The sequence below is a fragment of the Heterodontus francisci genome, unplaced genomic scaffold (genome assembly GCF_036365525.1).
Source record: "Heterodontus francisci isolate sHetFra1 unplaced genomic scaffold, sHetFra1.hap1 HAP1_SCAFFOLD_70_2, whole genome shotgun sequence".
In the NCBI taxonomy this organism is placed as follows: domain Eukaryota; kingdom Metazoa; phylum Chordata; class Chondrichthyes; order Heterodontiformes; family Heterodontidae; genus Heterodontus; species Heterodontus francisci.
The window spans coordinates 3527744-3550004 of NW_027141156.1; positions in this window are offsets into that span (position 1 = coordinate 3527744).

Below are 22261 nucleotides of genomic sequence, written 5' to 3' on the forward strand. Positions count from 1 at the left end.
CTCCCCCACTCCCTTTCCAACACCCCGCCCCCACTCCGCTACCCACTCCCCTCGCCCACTCCCATCCCCCACTCCCATCCCGACTCCCCTCCCCCACTCCCCTTTCCACTGCCCCACTCTCCTTTCCACTCACTCACTCCCCTTCCTACACCATCTCTCCCACTCCGCTCCCCCAATCCTCCCCCACTCCACACCCTAACTCCCCTCCCCCACCCCGCTCCCCACTCCCCTTTCCACTCCCCTCCCCCACTCCCCTTTCCATAACCCATCCCACTCCGCTCCCCACTCCCTTTTCCACACCTCCACTCCCCTTTCCACTCCCCTCTGCGCAGAAGCTGTTTTCACCATCTGCTCTACACAGAAGCTGTTTCCATTATATGCCCGAAGCAGAAGTTGTTACCACTGTCCGCTCAATGCAGAAGCTGTTTCCACTGTCTGCTCTACACAGTAGATGCTTTTCCGCTGTCTGCTCCACACAGAAGCTGTTTCCAATATCTGCTCTGCACATATGCTGTTTCCATTGCCTGCTTACCATAGAAGCTGTTTCCACTGTCTGCTCTACACAGAAGTTGTTTCCACTCTCTGCCCTACGCAGAAGATGTTTCCACTGTCTGCTCTACGCAGACACTGTTTCCACTGTCTGCTCTACACAAATGTTGTTTCAACTGTTTGCTCTGGACAGAAGGTTTTTGCACTATCTGCTCTGCGCAGTCACAGTTTCCACGGTCTGCATGACACAGAAGCTGTTTCCACTCTCTGCTCTTTGCAGAAGCTGTTTCCACTGTCTGCTCTGCGCAGAAGCTGTTTCCACTGTCTGCTCTACAATGAAGCTGTTTCCACTCTCTGCTCTTTGCAGAAGCTGTTTCCACTGTCTGCTCTGCGCAGAAGCTGTTTCCACTGTCTGCTCTACGCAGAAGCTGTTTCCACTGTCTGCTCTACGCAGATACTGTTTCCATTGTCTGCTCAACGCAGAAGCTGTTTCCACTACCTGCTCTACGCAGATACTGTGCCCACTGTGTGCTCTATGCAGAAGCTGTTTCACTATCTGCTCTGTGCAGAAGCCTTTTCCACTGTCTGCTGTAACAGAAGCTGCTCCCACTGTCCGCTCTACACAGAAGCTGTTTCCACCGTCTGCTCTACGCAAAAGTTGTTTTCACTGTCTGCCCTACGCAGAAACTGCTTTTCCACTGCCTGCTCGACACAGAATCTGTTTCCACTGTCTGCTCTACGCAGAAGCTGTGTCCAGTGTCTTCCTCTACACAGAAGCTACATCCAGCGTCTGCTCTACGCAAGAGCTGTTTCCACTCTCTGCTCTACATAAAGCTGTTTCCACTGTCTGCTCGACACAGAAGCTTTTTCCACTGTCTGCTATACACAAAAGCAGTTACCACAGTCTGCTGTGACAGAAGCTGTTCCCACTGTCTGCTCTACACAGAAGCTGTTTCCATAGCCTGCTCTACGCAAACGTTGTTTTCACTGTCTGCCCTACGCAGAAGCTGTTTCCACTGTGTGCTCTACGCAGCAACAGTGTCCACTGTCTGCTCTACACTGAAGCTGTTTCCACTGTCTGCTCTACGCAGAAGCTGTGTCCAGTGTCTTCCTCTACACAGAAGCTACATCCAGCGTCTGCTCTACGCAGAAGCTTTTTCTACTGTCTGCTCTACGCAAGAGCTGTTTCCACTGTCTGGCCTACACAGAACCCGCTTTCACTGTCTGCTCTGCGCTGAAGCTTCTTTCCGCTGTCTGCCCTACACAGAAACTGTTTCCACTGTCTGCTTTACGCAGAAGCTGTGTCCAGTGTCTTCCTCTACACAGAAGCTACATCCAGTGTCTGTTCCACGCAGACGCTTTTTCCACTATCTGCCTTACGGAAAAGCAGTTTCCATTGTCTGACCGACACTGAAGCCGCTTTCGCTGTCTGCTCTACGCAGACGTTTTTTCCACTGTCTGCCCTACGCAGAAGCTGTTTCCATTGTCTGGCCTACACAGAACCCGCTTTCACTGTCTGCTCTGCGCTGAAGCTTCTTTCCACTGTCTGCCCTACACAGAAACGGTTTCCACTGTCTGCTTTACGCAGAAGCTGTGTCCAGTGTCTTCCTCTACACAGAAGCTACATCCAGTGTCTGCTCCACGCAGACGCTTTTTCCACTATCTGCCTTACGGAAAAGCAGTTTCCATTGTCTGACCGACACTGAAGCCGCTTTCGCTGTCTGCTCTCCGCAGAAGTTTCTTTCGTTTGTCTGCCCAACGCAGAAGCTGTGTCCAATGTCTTATCTACACAGAATTTGTTTCCACTGTCTGCTCTACACAAAGCTGTTTCCACTGTCTGCCCTATGCAGAAGCTGTTTCCACGGTCTGATCTGAATATCTGACCATTTTGCTGCATATAAACATTTTAAAACTTGTCGAAATCTCCCAGAAACCCTGTATTTGACATTGTGTCTTTACTGTGCCCTATTTCCTATATTTTTCGACTTTAACATACGACAAAATAAGGGTTCTAATAAAGCTAAGTATTAGTTTATCATAATAAGTCAATTGTTAGTTTATTATAACTAGATTTTAACTCATAGTATTCTGGTTAGTAGTTTTTCATAACCGAATCATCTTACACAGATGAGTGAGCGTTTTCAGTGGTTGAGTTCGGAGACGTTCTAGGGCCTTGACAGAAATCATTGGCTACAGTTGAGGTCCCAGAGGATTGGAGAATAACCAATGTTGTTCCGTTGTTTTAGAAGGGTGGTTATGATAATCCAGGAAATTATAGGCCGGTGAGCCTTACGTCAGTGGTAGGGAAACTATTAGAGAGGATACTTCGGGACAGGATTTACTCCTATTTGGAAACAAACGAACTTATTAGCGACAGACAGCATGGTTTTGTAAAGGGGAGGTCGTGTCTTACAAATTTGATTGAGTTTTTATGAGGAGGTGATGAAGATGATTGATGAGGGAAGGGCGGTGGATGTTGTCTATATGGACTTTAGTAAAGCCTTTGACAAGATCCCGCATGGCAGTCTGGTGCAAAAGGTGAAGTCACTCAGGGTTAGAGGTGAGCTGGCAAGATGGATACAGAACTGGCTCAGTCACAGAAGACAGGGTGTAACAGTGGATGGGTGTTTTTCTGAATGGAGGGATGTGACTAGTGGTGTTCCGCAGGGATCAGTGCTGGGACCTTTGCTGTTTGTAGTATATATAAATGATTTGGAGGAAAATGTAGCTGGTCTGATTAGTAAGTTTGCGGATGACACAAAGGTTGGTGGAGTTGAAGATAATGATGAGGATTGTCAGAGGATACAGCAGGATATCGATCGGTTGGAGACTTGGGCAGAGAAATGGCAGATGGAGTTTAATCTGGACAAATTTAAACTAATTCAGCAGGGGAATGGGAAACTAAAATGTAGTACCAGTGTACAGGATGTTGAGAGTAGTGAGGTCAGGGATAAGGTTACATGGACGCAAGAGGGCACTGGCAAGCAAGAACCTGGTTTAAAGTGTGTCTACTTCAACACCAGGAGCATCTGGAATAAGGTGGGTGAGCTTGCAGCATGGGTTGGTACCTGGGATCTCGATGTAGTGGCCATTTCGGAGACATGGGTAGAGCAGGGGCAGGAATGGATGTTGCAGGTTCCGGGATTTAGATGTTTCAGTAAGAACAGAGAAGATGGTAAAAGAAGGGGGGGGTGTGGCATTGTTAATCAAGGAGAGTATTACAGCGGCAGAAAGGACGTTTGAGGACTCGTCTACTGAAGTAGTATGGGCCGTGGTTAGAAACAGGAGAGGTGAGGTCACCCTGTTGGGAGTCTTTTATAGACCTCCAAATAGTTCCAGAGACGGAGAGGAAAGGATAGCGAAGATGATTCTCGACAGGGGCGAGAGTAACAGAGTAGTTGATTGATGAGGGAAGGGCTGTCGATTTCATATACATGGACTTCAGTAAGGCGTTTGATAAGGTTCCCCATGGCAGGCTGATGGAGAAAGTGAAGGCGCATGGGGTCCAAGGTGTACTAGCTAGATGGATAAAGAACGGGCTGGGCAACAGGAGACAGAGAGTAGCAGTAGAAGGGAGTTTCTGAAAATGGAGACGTGTGACCAGTGGTGTTCCACAGGGATCCGTGCTGGGACCACTGTTGTTTGTGATATACATTAATGATTTGGAGGAAAGTATAGGTGGACTGATTAGCAAGTTTGCAGACGACACTAAGATTGGTGGAGTAGCAGATAGTGAAGGGGACTGTCAGAGAATACAGCAGAATATAGACAGATTGGAGAGTTGGGCAGAGAAATGGCAGATGGAGTTCAATCAGGGCAAATGCGAGGTGATGCATTTTGGAAGATCCAATTCAAGAGTGAACTATACAGTAAATGGAAAAGTCCTGGGGAAAATTGATGTCCAGAGAGATTTGGGTGTTCAGGTCCACTGTTCCCTGAAGGTGGCAACGCAGGTAAATAGAGTGGTCAAGAAGGCATACGGCATGCTTTCCTTCATCGGATGGGGTATTGAGTACAAGAGTTGGCAGGTCATGTTACAGTTGTATAGGACTTTGGTTCGGCCACAATTGGAATACCGCGTACAGTTCTGGTCGCCATATTACCAAAAGGATGTGGATGCTTTGGAGAGCGTGCAGAGGAGGTTCACCAGGATGTTGCCTGGTATGGAGGGCACTAGCTATGAATAGAGGTTGAGTAGATTAGGATTATTTTCATTAGAAAGACGGAGGTTGAGGGGGGACCAGATTGAGGTGTACAAAATCATGAGAGGTATATACAGGGTGGATAGCAAGAGGCTTTTTCCCAGAGTGGTGGATTCAATTACGAGAGGACACGAGTTCAAAGTGAAAGGGGAAAAGTTTAGGGGGGATATGCGTGGAAAGTTCTTTACGCAGAGGGTGGTGGGTGCCTGGAACGCGTTGCCAGCGGAGGTGGTTGATGCGGGCACGATGGCGTCTTTTAAGATGTATCTGGACAGATACATGAATGCGCAGGAAGAAAAGAGATACAGAACCTTAGAAAATAGGCGACATGTTTAGAGAGAGGATCTTGATCGGCGCAGGCTTGGAGGGCCGAAGGGCCTGTTCCTGTGCTGTAATTATCTTTGTTCTTTGTTCTTTGTAGTTGTTATGGGGGACTTTAACTTTCCAAATATCGACTGGAAATACTATTGTTCGAGCACCTTAGATGGGTCAGTTTTTGTCCAGTGTGTGCAGGAGGGTTTTCTGATTCAGTATGTAGACAGGCCAACCAGGGGCGATGCCACATTGGATTTGGTACTGGGTAATGAACCCGGCCACGTGTTAGACTTAGATGTAGGTGAGCACTTTGGTGATAGTGATCACAATTCGGTTAGGTTTACCTTAGCGATGGGCAGGGACAGGTATGTACCGCAGGGCAAAAATTATAGCTGGGGGAAAGGAAATTATGATGCGATTAGGCAAGATTTAGGATGCGTAGGATGGGGAAGGAAACTGCAGGGGATGGGAACAATCGAAATGTGGAGCTTATTCAAGGAGCAGCGACTGCGTGTCCTTGATAAGTATGTACCTGTGAGGCAGGGAGGAAGTTGTCGAGCGAGGGAGCCGTGGTTTTCGAAAGAAGTTGAAGCGCTTGTCAAGAGAAAGAAGAAGGCTTATGTTAGGATGAGACGTGAAGGCTCAGTTCGGGCGCTTGAGAGTTACAAGCTAGCCAGGAAGGATCAAAATGGAGAGCTAAGAAGAGCATGGATAGGACACGAGAAGTCATTGCAGGATAGGATCAGGGAAAACCCTAAGGCTTTCTATAGGTATATCAGGAATAAAAGAATGACTAGAGTTAGATTAGGGCCAATCAAGGATAGTCGTGGGAAGTTGTGTGTGGAATCAGAGGAGGTAGGGGAAGTGTTAAATGAATATTTTGCGTCAGTATTTACAGTAGAGAAAGAAAATGTTGTCGAGGAGAATACTGAGATACAGGCTACGAGGCTAGATGGGATTGAGGTTCACAAGGAGGAGGTGTTATCAATTTTGGAAAGTGTGAAAATAGATAAGTCCCCTGGGTCAGATGGGATTTATCCTAGAATTCTATGGGAAGCTAGGGAGGAGATTGCAGAGCCTTTGCCCTTGATCTTTATGTCATCATTGTCGACAGGGATAGTGCCGGAAGACTGGAGGATAGCAAATGTTGTCCCCTTGTTCAAGAAGGGGAGTAGAGACAGCCCTGGTAATTATAGACCTGTGAGCCTTTCTTCGGTTGTGGGTAACATGTTGGAAAAGGTTATAAGAGACAGGATTTATAATCATCTTGAAAAGAATAATTTCATTAGCGATAGTCAGCACGGTTTTGTGACGGGTAGGTCGTGCCTCACAAACCTTATTGAGTTTTTCGAGAAGGTGACCCAACAGGTGGATGAGGGTAAAGCAGTGGATGTGGTGTGTATGGATTTCAGTAAGGCGTTTCATCAGGTTCCCCATGGTAGGCTATTGCTGAAAATACGGAAGTATGGGGTTGAAGGTGATTTAGAGCTTTGGATCAGAAATTGGCTAGCTGAAAGAAGACAGAGGGTGGTGGTTGATGGCAAATGTTCATCCTGGAATTTAGTTACTCGTGGTGTACCGCAAGGATCTGTTTTGGGGCTACTGCTGTTTGTCATTTTTATAAATGACCTGGAAGAGGGTGTAGAAGGGTGTGTTAGTAAATTTGCGGATGACACGAAGGTCGGTGGAGTTGTGGATAGTGCCGAAGGATGTTGTAGGGTTCAGAGGGACATAGATAGGCTGCAGAGCTGGGCTAAGAGATGGCAAATGGAGTTTAATGCGGAAAAGTGTGAGGTGATTCACTTTGGAAGGAGTAACAGGAATGCAGAGTACTGGGCTAATGGGAAGATTCTTAGTAGTGTAGATGAACAGAGAGATCTTGGTGTCCAAATACATAAATCCCTGAAAGTTGCTACCCAGGTTAATAGGGCTGTTAAGAGGCCATATGCTGTGTTAGCTTTTATTAGTAGGGGGATCGAGTTTCGGAGCACGAGGTCATGCTGCAGCTGTACAAAACTCTGGTGAGGCCGCACCTGGACTATTGCATGCAGTTCTGGTCACCGCATTATAGGAAAGATGTGGAAGCTTTGGAAAGGGTGCAGAGGAGATTTACTAGGATGTTGCCCGGTATGGAGGGAAGGTCTTACGAGGAAAGGCTGAGGGACTTGAGGTTGTTTTCGTTGGAGAGAAGGAGGAGGAGAGGTGACTTAATAGATACATATAAGATAATCAGAGGGTTAGATAGGGTGGATAGTGAGAGTCTTTTTCCTCGGATGGTGATGGCAAACACGAGGGGACATAGCTTTAAGTTGAGGGGTGATAGAAAGAGGACAGATATTAGAGGTAGTTTCTTTACTCAGAGAGTCGTAGGGGCGTGGAACGCCCTGCCTGCAACAGCAGTGGACTCGCCAACTTTAAGGACATTTAAGTGGTCATTGGATAACATATGGATGAAAATGGAATAGTGTAGGTCAGATGGTTTCACAGGTCGGCGCAAGGTCGAGGGCCGAAGGGCCTGGACTGCGCTGTAATGTTCTAATAACTCAGAATTATTTTCGGGAGGAAAGTGATACAATTCAAGATGACGCAGGCAGGATGTGAAATGGATGCATATGTGACAAAAGAAATTTAATGCAAAGACATGTAAAGTGAAAGCAAAATACTGCTGCTGGAAATCTGAAATAAAAACAAGAAATGCTGAATTTTCTTAGCAGATCTGGCAGCATCTGTGGAGAGAGAAGCAGAGTTAACATTTCAGGTCAGTGACCCTTCTTCAGACCTGGCAAATACTAGAAATATGAAAGGTTTTAAGCAAATAAAGAAATTGGGGGCTTTTGCAGGAGATAACAAAGCAGAAGGTGCAGATTGGACAAGGTCACAGAATAGCTGACCAGAAGGTCATGGAGCAAAGGCAAGCAATATGTTAATGGTGTGTTGAAGCATTAGTACAAATAGGGTGTAAACAGACAGAAAAGTGAACAGCCACAATTACAAACATGACCAAAAACAGAGGGTAACCAAACTCAACAAACTAAGATGAAATGAAATAAAATAAACACAAACAAATATAAAGAAGAAAAAGAAAAAATAACTCAAAATAAAAGTAAAATGGGGGCCCGTCATGCTCTGAAATTATTGAACTCAATGTTCTGTCCGGCAGGCTGTCGTGTGCCTGATCCTTAAAGGAGATGCTGTTCCTCGAGCTTGCGTTGATGTTCACTGGAACATTGCAGCAATCCCAGGACAGAGATGTGAGCATGAGAGCAGGGAGGTGTTTTGAAATGGCAAGCAACCAGAATCTCAGGGTCATGCTTTCGGACTGAGTGGAGGTGTTCTGCAAAGTGATAACCCAGTCTGCGTTTGGTCTCCCCAATGTAGAGGAGACCACATTGTGAGCAGCGAATACAGTACACTACATTTAAAGAAGTACAAGTAAATCGCTGCTTCACCTGAAAGGAGTGTTTGGGGCCTGCGATAGTGAGGAGAGAGGAGGTAAATGGGCAGCTATTGCACCTCCTGCGATTGCAGGGGAAGCTGCTGTGGGAAGGGGGCGAGGTGGTGGGGGGAATGGAGGAGTGGACCATGATGTCGTGGAAGGAATGATCCCTTTGGAATGCTGACAGGGGAAGGGAGGGGAAGATGCATTTGGTGGTAGCATCGCGCTGGAGGTGGCGGAAATGGCGGAGGATGATCCTTTGGATATGGAGGCTGATGGAGTGGAAAGTGAGGACAAGGGGAGCCCTGTCGCAGTTCTGGCAGGGAGGGGAAGGGGTGAGGGTAGAGGTGCAGGAAATGGGCCGGACACGGTTGAGGCCCCTGTCAACCACAGTGTGGGTGTATCCTCAGTTGAGGATAAAGTAAGACATATCGGAAGCGCTGTCATGGAAGGTTGCATCATCAGAGCAGATGTGTCGGAGACAGAGAAACTGGGAGAATGGAATGGATCCTTACAGGAGGCATGGTGTGAAGAAGTGTAGTCTAGGCACTGTGGGAGTCGGTGGGCTTATAATGGATATTAGTAGACAGCCTATCCCCAGTGATGGAGACAGAGAAGTCGAGGAAGAGAATGGAAGAGTTGTAGATGGACCATGTAAAGGTGAGAGAAGGGTGGAAATTGGGAGCAAAGTTGATAAAGTTTTTCCAGTTCGGGCGGGAGCAGGAAATGGCACCAATACAGTTATAAATGTACCGGGAAAATAGTTGGTGAGGGAGCCTGAACTTCTGGAATAAGGAGTGTTCGACATATCCCACAAAAAGACAGGCACAACTCGGACCCATGCGGGTACCCATAGCAACACCTTTTACTTGAAGGAAATGAGTGGAGTTGCAGGAGAAGTTGTTAAATGTGAGAGTAAGTTCAGCCAGGCGGAGGACTGTGGTGGTGGATGGGGACTGGTTGGGCCTCTGTTCAAGGACGAAGCAGACAGCCCTCAAATCAGTCACCATCCACCACCACACCGAACATAGATTTTGTTTGAAGATATCTGTGAAATATTTCTTAGAATTGTGGGATATACATGACTGTATGAAAATGCAGCATTAACCTAACCGTCAGGGCAATATATATTTGGAAATGTCTCTGTTATTATTTTCAAAAGTCTTGGAGTGAAAACTGGTGAATTAATCTGTTTGTTCAGTGACTGTAAGTAAGGCCAGCAGCATGGGACCCAATTATCTGACCTCATGGATTTTTTTTCTTCTATAAAGAATGGGGTTCCTCTCAAACTGTAAATCGGAGAACTTATTCCCAGCATCAACTGCAAGCATTGAATCATCGATTCATACTAAAAGGGAAAATACTATCTCTTGGTTTTCTGACGAATCTTAAGATTCTTTGGGTGCTTTATGATATAGAAAAGATTTACTACCCCACCGTGACTGTGATTTGTGTCCCAGCTCATTTACTATCTGGGGTTGGTACTTCAGTGAATGGAGTTTAACAGTATTTGGTATCTTAGTCTGCACATCCAGATCTTTACAGTCACACCTTCCCTACATTGAAACAGTGACTACACTTCAAAATTACAGCAGTGAACACATGTGAAAGGTACTTCACTGGCTGTAAAGTTATTCTGGATGACTGGAGTTTGTGGGTATCTATGGATATGAATCCCCCCTTCCTTGCTTTCTTTCTTTCTTTCTTCGTTCTATATTTCTTTCTTTTTTACTCTTTCTTTTCTGTCTTATTTCTTTCTGTGTTTCTTTCCCTCAACTTTCTGTCTTTTTTCTGTTAATGTCATTCTATCATTCTCTGCCTGTATATTTGATGGCGACTTGTTTTTGATGGATGTGAAATCACTTTCACTGATATGAACTCAATGATTATTACATACATGCATTTGGGATTACAAATTAGGAGCAGGAGTAGGCCACTCGGCCCCTCAGGCCTGCTCCACCGTTCAATAAATCATGGCTGATCTGATTGCAACCTCAACTCCACATTCCCGAGTTCCCCAATAACCACTCACCCCCTTGCTTATCAAGAATCTATCGATCTCTGGCTTAAAAATATTTAAAGACTGTTCTTCCTGTGCCTTTTGAGAAGAGAGTTCCAAAGACTCATGACCCTCTGAGAGAAAAATATTTCTCCTCATCTCTGTCTTTAATGGGCGAGCCCTTACTGTTAATCAAGTTTTTTTTTTCAATTAAGTCACCTCTTACCAGTCTAAACTCCAGCGGATAAAAGCCCAGCCTATCCAACCTTTCCTCAAAAGACCAATCCGCCCATTCTATGTATTAGTTTAGTAAACCTCTTATCTGCTTCCAACGTATTTGCATGCTTCCTTAAATAAGGAGACCAATATTGCACACAATACTTCAAATGAAGTCTCACCAATGCTCGTATAGGTCTGTATATTGTCCCATTAATGATCATTATTAGGTCCGTATCAGACAATCAGAAGTGGAAACCTGGAAATTTTCCCCCCAAAAATCCATTTATACCAGGTGAACTGAAAGCTTCAAAACTGAGATTGGTTGTTTTTCCAAAGCCAATACGATTAAGGAACCAAGGCGCTTAAATGGAGTTCAGATACAGATCAGCCAGGATCGATACGAACGGTGAAACACGTCCAAGTGGCTGAATGGATTATTCCAGTTCTTGTGTTCATATCGAATTATAGCTCCAAATTCCTGATATACTTTCCTTTTTTATTTCATCTAAATATGCTTTCTGTTTCAACCTTGTTTCATTTCACACCGTTATATCCTTTACCTGCCGATTCATTGCTGATTACTTTGATTACAAATCCTATGTACTATCACGGTAAGAAAATTAGATTCCATCATTGTAAAGCCAATCTGCACATTAATTGGTGATTTTCAGTTTATTGTGAAGAACGTTAATATGCATATTTCACATGCTATTTAGTTAATTCACGGAAAACGCACCAAACCTTTGTAATTGCAGTGTTTGTTGAATCATTTCCTATTCTCCTTTTGCTTACTGTTAACATGGTGACGAATGTGATCCTGTCCCCTGCCAAACGTAGTCTCTCCAAATGTGTCACCAGCTATGTGGTAGCCATGGCAATGTCGCATCTACTGGTCATTATTCTCGATCTGATCCTAAGGCAGATTCCTATTGTTTATCGGGAACAATCTATTTTTCTGTTCAGAATATCCACGCCGTCCTGCTTTCTGCTGCCATAGACTGTTCTGTCTGGTTCACTGTCAATTCCCGCTTTAATTGATTTGTAGCCATTTGCTGTCAAAAACGTAGAACAAAATATTGCACCGAGATGATCCATCTAGGCCTCCTCCTGAGGTCCCCAGCATCACAGATGCCAGACTTCAGCCAATTCGATTCACTCCGCGTGCTATCAAGAATCGACTGAAGGCATTGGATACTGCAAAGGTTAGATACTGAAGACCTGTGCTCCAAAACTGTGCTGCACCCCTAGCCAAGCTGGTCAAGTACAGCTACAATACTGGCATCTACCCGACAATGTGGAACATTGCCCAGGTATGTCCTGTACGGAAAAAGCAGGACAAGTCCATCCCGGCCAATTACCGCCCATCAGCCTACTCTCAATCATCAATAAAGTGATGGAAGGTTCCATCAACAGTGCCATCAGGCGGTACTTGCTTAGCAATAACCTGCTCATTGACGCTCAGTTTTGGTTCCTCCAGGGCCACTCAACTCCTGACTTCGTTACAGACTTGGTTCAAACATTGTCAAAAGAGCTGAACTCAAGAGGTGAGGTGAGAGTGACTGCCCTTAACATCGAGGCAGCATTTGACTGAGTATGGCATCAAGGAGCCCTGGCAAAACTGTGGTCAATGGGAATCAGGGGGAAAACCCTCCACTGGCTGGAGTCATACCTAGTGCAAAGGAAGATGGCTGTGATTGTTGGAGGTCAATCATCTGAGCTCCAGGATATCACTGCAGGAGTTCCTCAGGGTACTGTCCTAGGCCCAACCTTCTTCAGCTGCTTCATCAATGACCTTCCTTCAATCAAAAGGTCAGAAGTGGGGATGTTCGCTGATGATTGCACAATGTTCAGCATTATTCATCACTCCTCAGATACTGAAGCAGTCCGTGTAGAAATGCAACAAGACTTGGACAATATCCAGGCTGGGGTTAATAAGTGGCAAGTAACATTCACGCCACACAAGTGCCAGACAATGGCCATCACCAACAAGATAGAATCTAACCATCTCCCCTTGGAGATGGCATTACCATCGCTGAATCCGCCACCATCAACATGCTAGGGGCTGCCAGTGAACAGAAACTGAACTGGAGTAGCCATATAAATACCGTGGCTACAAGAGCAGGTCAGAGGCTCGGAATCGTGAGGCGAGTAACTCACCTCCTGACTACCCAAAGCCTGTCCACCATCTACAAGGCACAAGTCAGGAGTGTGATGGAATACTCTCCACTTGCCTGGATGATTGCAGCTCCAACAACATTCAAGAAGCTCGCCACCATCCAGTACAAAGCCACCCGCTTGATTGGCACCCCATCCACAAACATTCACTCCGTCCACCACCGACGCACAGTGGCAGCAGTGTGAACCTATATTTTAACACCATTTATTCCGTTTGTTTGGATTCTACTATTTAATGCACTGACGGTCAGAAACATTATAGTGAGCAGTGGAGCCCGCAGGCGCAGGAGCTGTGGGGAGTGTCTCAGAAATGGTGAACAGAAGAAAGTCCATGATGTTACTGTTGGTTATATCGGGGAATTTCATACTTTCATGGGTGGTGTTTATGCTGTGTTCCATTTTGAAACGATTGGATTACTTTAGCGACAGGTTTACTGTTATTAATGCAGTGATCCAGAGAAAATTTCGGTAGGAGTTGAGGAATGGAGTGAAATATCCTCTCAGAAAGGTGACCAAATTAATCCGATGATAAGGTCTTACGTTTTGGACAGATGTGTTTTCAGCCAAAGGGCGGTTTACTGCTTTACACAACCGTACCTGAGTAAACAATCCGGGCGTGCTTTGGGATGAACCCTTAGTGTGTGTTTTTTTCTCTCCAAAATGCACCATTAGCTCAAATCGCCATCTTCGTCGTGGAATCTTTAGCACTTCAGTGATGACACGTTTCTCTTACATTTTCTTTACATGACTTGAATGACAGGACAGGATCAGGAAAAATGTAAAGGCGGCAGGATAAAAAGGAAGACTGCAAAGATTATTGATTTCTCCACCGGCACTGGGATCGATAGAGAAGAAAACTGATATTTCTCTATTAAATAACCAGTACCCCGCCACATCCACCTCCACCACCAGTACCACCCTCTCCTACCCAGTCTCCGTTCTAAATGTGTTCTCTCGTTTCCAGGCAGATGTTTAAACGATTGCACCTAACATGCCACAACATATCAGTGCTCTGTACCATTTGCTGTTACGAATAAAGCTGATTGGTGCAGGAAGACACTTTGCCCATTGATAAAATGCTTCATCGTACGAAAGAGGAGACATAGAAATCTGGGTCAGATCAGAAGTGAATGCTACTGCGATGTTCCGTATCCGAATACCGTTCACTCCCCAGTGCTGGAACATCACGCAATTTAGGTCCCGATATCAAACTGATACAGCGCACCGCGGGTTGCAGAGTCACACATTCCCTGATCCCTGTACAGCAGACGTTCTGATACCAGTATAGCATATTACATGTGCCGGTATGATACATACCACAACTCCAGTATATCAAACTAACTGGTACCAGTAAAACACAGCCCTGGATAACTGGATAACTTCCGGGTACCAGTACTGTTTCCTCCCGGATGATTATGTTACTGGAATAGTAATACTTACCAAATCCGGTACAGCATATTTCTGCATCCCAGTAAAGTAAAATTGCAGACTCCGGTGCAACACTTACCTGGGTCCCAGCACGGCAGCTAAATTAGTAATTCACAGAGCTGGGTCCAATAATCCAGCTCACTTATATTTGTGGGGCTCGAAAATCCCGAGTTTAAGATGCAGTTCAGATGTTACTTTTGTTTGTAATCGGTGATTCAATTGAGTCACGCTGTAGCCACACTGGATGGAGTGCGAGACTGCTGGAAATTCAGTTTCATTTCTATCCTTTCTCAGCTTACTTGTTTCCTGTAGACCAGCAGTCATAAGCCTGTTGATTCCTCTTTTCTATGCATTCGATTATTGTGTTCGTGCAGAGGACGATGTTTGAAGCCAGCCATTATGTTCCTGGCAGAGTTTGTTATTCAGTGGCAGGCTCCTGAAGACACCACGTGTCCATCGCTTTCGGAAACTTCGCGTTTCGTTAGATGTAGTAAACCATATAAAAGAAACAGAAAATGAAAGTTCATTCATTAATTTCATCAAGGGTACGGGAGAATTGAGGAGTTTCATCACATGCAGGGGATGCACACCTGAATCAAATAATCAAGAAAAGAAAGAAGGTGAATAAAGGATTCGGTTATATTTCCCTAAAATTCCCTAAATCATGGAAAGGTCATGGAAATATACAAATGAACTAACTCTATTCAAGAAAGGAGGCAGACAGAAATCAGGAAACTGTAGCCCAGTTAGTTAACATCTGTTATTGTGAAAGGTTTGGGATCCATTATTAAGAAATTCATAACAAGACGTCATCAGGCAGAGGCAATATGGCTTTACGAAAGGGAAATCGTGCTGGAAAATGTTATTGAGTACTTCGAGGATGTAACATGCAGGGTGGATAAAGTGGAACCAGTAGATATAGTGTATTTGGATTTCCATAAGGCATTTCCAAAAGGCATCAGGTGCCACATAAAAGGCACAAGATAGTGTCTCATGATGTTGCGGATAATATTTTAGAATGGATTCGTTGCAAACCCTCTAAGATAAGTACAGTCCGCTTTGGACGAAGAAAACGGTATTCCTTGTGTGGCCTCACCACAGCTCTATGTAATTGCAGCAAGACTTTCTTACTGTTGTACTCTAAATTCCTTGTATTAATGGCTAACATACCAGTAGCCTTCATAATGGCTTGCTGTACCCGCTTCGTAACGTTCCATAATTCGTTTGCACGGACTCCCAGATTCCTCTGAATACCAACAATTATTATCTCTGAGCTGCTAAAACAATTCTGCATTTTTATTCTTCCTTCCAAAATGGATTATTTAAAACTTCCCCACTTTGGCTCCATCTGCCAACTACTTGCCCAATCAATTAACCTTTGCTTAATATTTTGCACTCTTTACTTCCTCCTCACAGCTTACTTTCCCAGCTAACTTTATATCGTCAACAATCTTGGATATAATACATTCAGTTCTGTCATCTAAGTTATTGACATAGATTGAAAATAGCTGAAGTCCAAGCACTGATTCTTGTGGCTTTCTCATAGTTACACCCTGCCTTCCCCGAACTGACTTGTTTATTACTACTCTCTGTTTTCTGTCGTTCTGGCGGCTAACTAATCCTCAATTCAAACAAGTATCGCACCCCCAATCCCATGAGACCTAATCTTGTGAAAGAAACACTTGTGTAGCATCTTATCAAATTCTGTTTGAAAGTCCAAGCATCCTGCAGCCACTGATAATCCCTCATCTACAGAATTAGTTACACCCATTAAAAACTCGAGAAGATTGTCAACTTTGTTTTTATTCTTTCACGTACGCAATATTATATTATAGCATTTTTCCGAGGACTCATCTCAGCCTAACTAGCCCGTAGTTCCATACTTTCTATCTGCATTCTCTCTAGGATAACGGCATTACATTTACTACGTTTGAATTCACGGGGGACTTACTGGGACATAGGAAATTGTGTGAGATTAAAAGCAATGCATCCAGCATCTTTGCAGTCACCTGTAGACTATCTAAGCATTTGTCAGCTATTGGTCATATTAAATCATCTAGTAGGTTTGCTCTACGAATGTTAATTGTGTTAATTTCCTCATACTCACTAGATCCTTTTCCCCTACAATTGTCAACATTTTCAATCTTGCAATGTGAAGACAGAAACTAAATATTTGTGTAGCCTCTCTGATTATTCTTAACTTGTCCAATTATGTATTGCGTTGGCACTTTTCAACTGGAGCTTCTATTCCTAAAGGGAATTATGATTTATTTATTTAAACGTTTGCCATTGCATATTTGCGTTCATTTTTAAATATAATTTGCCCCCGTTTTCCGTAGAGCGTTAGTAGCATCTTGTTTTCCACCTGAGAGGGCAGGCGGGGCCTTGGTTGAAGAGTGAGGAAAGAAACCGATAGAAATCAAGCAGTTATTAATTCACAAGTAACTAAGTCCATTGACTCTTAGGCCAATCACGCTGATCACTGTGTAAGAGGTGGAAATCAAGCGAGAAAAGAAAAACTTGAATAGCTATCGCGCCTTTCACTACCTTCCATTCCAAAGCACCTTCTACTCAATGCAGTACGGTCACCTCTGTGATGTAACAAAGGCGGCAACCAATTTACACACATCAAGTTTCCTTAGACAGCAATGCGAGAGCGATAAACGGATATAGAGTTAAGCCGAGAGACAGAGTTTATGGCCGAATGAGCGAGCAGGATTACATCCAAGAGAGACAGAGAGCGTGAGTTAGTGCAAGAGTGAGATAAACAAAGAGAAACACTGAACAGCGAGAGACAGCGTGAGAGAGAAGGAACGAGATATATAGAGACAAAGAGATGGAAAGAGTGACTGAAAGACAGAGTGTCAGGGAAAGGGAGAAATACAGAGCTCAAAACTAGAAAGCGAGAAAGTGAAAGAGGGAGTGAGAGTGACAAATATTCAAAGAAAGATAGTAAGATAGAGAACGAGGAGCACAGAGTGAGGATGAGAGAGAGAGAAAGAGATACAGGGAAAGACACAGGTAGATATTCTGTCGGTAAGTAGTTGACTGACTGTCTGTTTTCTCGAAATGTTTCAATCTTCGAATGTGGCTTTCATTGCGAAACTAGTTTAAGCAGTTGATGCCTTCTGCACCCCTTTTGTGCGGCATAATCGTGTTGCGGGCAGTCAGACAATGACAGGATGCCAAGTGAATAAATAAAATTAAAGTTAAACTCGTAATTAAATTAAAACAAAATACTGCTGAGGCTGGAAATCTTAAATAAAAGGCGAACATTCTGGGAAATTATCAGCAGTCTAGGACAGCAGTAGTGGAGAGGGAAACAGCATTACTGTTTCAGCTCGATGACCTTACATCAGAACAGGATTAAATTAGACATTTAACGTGTATAAGCAAGTACAGAGCCAAAGAAAAGAAGGCAGGTGGAATGAAATGATAATCTGTGACCCCTTCAGGAATTTAATTTCCTGCTGCTTTTGCCGACATAACAAAGTTGAGAGCCCATCACAGAGAGGGACATGATTGGCTGCGAAACGGACAAATGCTTCCTGCCAATTGAATGAGGATCTTGTACTTTCCCGGAACCGAACAGCCTCAGCAATAAGTGTGGGTTGCAGCGATTCCTGCCTGAGTAGAGAGTTCAAGGAATGTTTGATATCAATCAGATTCGATAACACTATCAGGAAGTCTCTTTCTGATTTAAGACTCTTACGTCTGTCCAACATTTCGATGTTACAGATTGAATTTTAATTCATTTCACCTGCAGATCGGTGACAGTGCAGCTCAGTGATACCTCTGACCCGTCTCAACTTTCACAATCTATCAGTGCCGAGAAAACAATATTACACATGTTGTATTCTGTAACTTTTCCGAAATGCTTGAATGCATTTCGCACCATGGCCTGCACTGTGACGTTTTCTGTTGTGTTTAAGCTTTATTTGACCACAAACACTTCAACAGAATATTAACATAATCTGAACTCCGCGTTGTGGTCAGTGATATTCTCACAAGCTGAGGAACGAGAAGGAGGGACATTTCCACCAGGCTTATATTTTATTCCAAAGCAACGTCTCAAATGTAACTTTGCTGTGAGGTCGAAATAGCTCAATTGGGAGAGCATTAGAATGAAGATTTAAAGGTTTTGGCAGTTCTAATTTATTTCATGCCTCTTTCCCGGGTCTGATTTTGAGCAGCACAAGACACTGCAGGTTTGAATTTGAACAGAGACGTGAAGGATGGGGAATATTTAGATCTTCTGTATTTAGCTTATGCTCTATTTCTGCCATTTTCTCTGGTTTGTCTCTTTCTTTGTGCTGGATGAACAAACTAGTGTGTATTCACCGACATTAACTGGAATTTAGAAGGTTAAGAGGTGATACAATCGATTTTTAAAAGTTATTAAGGGGACAAGATGAGGCTGATTGGGAGAAACTATATCCGTTGGGTGGGAAGTCTAGGACTAGGGCGTACAGTCAAAAATTACGGCCAGACCTTTGCATACGAATTAGGAACATGAGTAGGCCACTCAGTCCCTCGATCCTGCTGCACCATTCAATAAATTCATGGCTGAACTGGTTACTCCACATTTCCACCTACCTCCGATAACTTTCACCCCCTTGCTTATCAAGAATCTATCTACCTCTGCCTTAAATATATTCCAAGATTCTGCTTCCACCGCCTTTTGAGGAAGAGAAATCCTCTGAAAAAAAAACATCTCATCGCTGTCTTAAATGGGCGATCCACTATTGTTAAACAGTGACCCCTAGTTCTAGATTCTCCCATAAGGGGAAACATCCTTCCCACATCCACCCTCTCAAGACTCCTAAGGATCTTACATGTTTCAATTAAGTCGCCTCTTTCTCTTCTACACTCCAGCAGATACAAGCCTAGCCGAACATCGAATCTGGGAGCTAGCCTCACCAATATTGACACAAGCAAATGACAGCAATGAATTAAAGAGTGGGAAATCCCGAGGAACAAATGGTTTTCGGCCAAGGCTTTTAAAGAAATAGGTGAGAACACTCCAGATGCCCTAACAATAATCCTCTTGATTCGGAACCGTTCCTTTAGATTGGTAACTTGTGCAAGTCTCTCTGCTATTTAAGTAACGTGGTAATAGGAAACCAAGGGATTATAGGACAGTGTGCCTAACATCTGCCATCGGGAAATTATTAGAATTGTTAGTTAAGTAGAGGGTAACTGAACTCCTTGCAAGTTTTCAGTTGATCAGTGGGAGCCAGCATGCATTTGTAAAGGGTAGAAGGTTGGTGTCATTTGCAACTTACTAATCATGCCCCCTACATTCTCATCCAAGTCATTTTTAATATGACGAACAACTGAGGGCCCAGCACTGATCCCTGCGGCACACCACTGATCACCGGCCTCCAATCTGAAAAGAAAAACCCTGCATTACCACCCTCTGCCTCCTATCACCAAGCCAATTTTGTATCCAATTTGCTCACTCACCCTGGATCCCATGTGTTCGAAACTTCCGGTCCAGCCGACCATGCGGGACCTTGTCAAAGGCCTTACTGATGTCCATGTAGACAACGCCCAGCGCGTTGCCCTCTTCAATTTTCTTCGTCACCTCCTCGAGAAACTCAATCAAATTCGTGAGACATGATTTCCCACGCACAAAGCCATGCTGACTATCCCTAATCAGACCTTGCCTTTCCAAATGCATATAAATCCCGTCTCTCAGAATCCCTTCCAATAACTTTCCCACCTCTGCTGTAAGGCTCACCTGCCTGTAGTTCCCTGGCTTATCCCTGCTGCCTTCTTAAATAAAGGCACAGCATTAGCTATCCGCCAGTCTTCCGGACCTCACCCATGGCTAACAATGATACAAAAACCTCTGCCAGGGCTCCAGCAATCTCCTCCCTTGCTTCCCATAGCATCCTAGGCTAAACCTGGCCAGGCACTACAGGTCATCTACATTTCCTCAGTGTGATTTCAGGCAATGAGTTCGAGACTCCATCAGCCACGGGGTGAAAAGGTTTTTCCACGTTTCCCCTCCAATTTTTCTACCAATAACTTTTTAATTTATGCCACCGAGTCATGGTCATCTTTATTAAAGTGAATAGGTCCTTCATGCCCACTCTATCCAGGACCCTCAAAATTTTGTTCATTTCAATCAGATCTCCCCTCCACCTTCTTTGTTCCAAGAAGAGCAACCTCAGCTGATCCAACCTTTCCTCATAGTTCCACTTTCCAGTCCTGGCAATATCTTCATAAATCTCCTTTGTACCTTCTTTCATGCAATTACATTCTTTCTGTAATGTGGTGACCAGGACTGCATGCAGTACTCAAGTTGCAGCCTAACCAATGAGTTATATAGTTCCAGCATAACTCTTTTATTCTATACCTCGGCCTATAAAGGAAAGGATTCCATATGCTTTCTTAACCACATTATCGACCTGTCCTGCTACCTTCAGGGATCTGTGAACATTCACTCCAAGGTTCCTCACTTGCTCTACACTTCCCTGTATTTTCCCATTAATTGTTTATTCCTTTGCCTTGTTTGACCTCTCCAAACGCATCCCCTCACATTTCTCCATGTTGAATTCCATTTGGCACTTTTCTGTCCATCTGACCAGACTATCAACATCTTCCTGCAGCCGACAGCTATCCTCCTCACTATTTACCACACGGCTAATCTTTTTGTCATCTGCAAACGTCTTGATCATGCCCCCTACAGTTACGCCCAAATCGTTATTATATATCACAAAGAGCAGAGGACCCAGTACTGAGCCCTGCGGAACTCCACTAGAAACAACACTCCAGTCGCTGTAAACGATTACCCTTTGTTTCCTGCCGCTGAGCCAAATAGTTTATCCACCTTTCTGCATTTCCCTGAATCCCATCGGATATTATTTATTTAACCCGTCTGCCATGTCGGATCTTGTTTAAAAGCCATGTTAAAATCCATGTAGACCACATCAACTGCATTGCCCACATCTATTCTCCCTGTTACGTCTTCAAAAAATTCGATCAAACTGGTTACAAAAGATCTTCCCTCAAGAATACCATGCTGACTATCCTTGATTAGCCGGTGCCTTTCTAAATGACAGTTTATCCTGTCTCTCAGAATAGATTCTAATAATTTGCCCACTACTGAGTTTAGACGGACTGGCCTGTAACTATTCGATCTATCTCTCGCTCCCTTTTAAAACAGAGGTATGAAGTTCGCAGTTCTCCAGTCCTCTAGCACCACACCTGTATCCCGTGAGGACTGGAAAATGATGGTCATACCTTCTGTTATTTCATCTCTTTTTTTCTTTAACAGTCCAGTTTACATTTCATCCAGCCTGATGATTGATCAACTTTCAAGGATGTTAATTCCATTAATACTTCTTCTCTCCCCATGTTTACCATGTCCAATACTTCACACTCTTCCTCATTAACTACAATATCTGCATCTTCCCCCTCTGTTGTGGAGACAGACGCAAAGTATTCATGAAGAACCATACCAACCTGATCTGCCCCTAAACATAGGTTACCTTTTTGGTTTTTTCTGGGCCCTACACTCTCCTTAGTTATCTTCTTACTCTTAACATACTGATGAAACATCTTTGGTTTCACCTCGATTTTGCTGGCTAATATTCTTTGATACCTTCTCTTTGCCTTCCTAATTTCGTTTTTGAATTAACCCCTCCATTTTCTATACACCTCTTGGCTTTCTCTAGTATTGAGCTCTTGGTGTCGGACATCAGCTTTGCTTTTTTGCCTTATCTTATCCTGTAAGTTCCTTGGGGCTCAATATTTGGCCGTCTCACCCTTTTTCATTGTGGGAATATGTTTACTCTGAACCCCTTGAATCTCCCATTTGAATGTCTCCCACTGCTATGACAGTGATTTACCTTCAAGTAGCTGTTTCCAGTCCACTTTCGCTAAATCACTCCCCAGTTTAGTAAACTTTGCCTTGTCCCAGTTGAGAACTCTTAACGCCTGTTCTATCGCTGTCGTTTTCCAACATTATGTTACAAGTGATTGAATTAT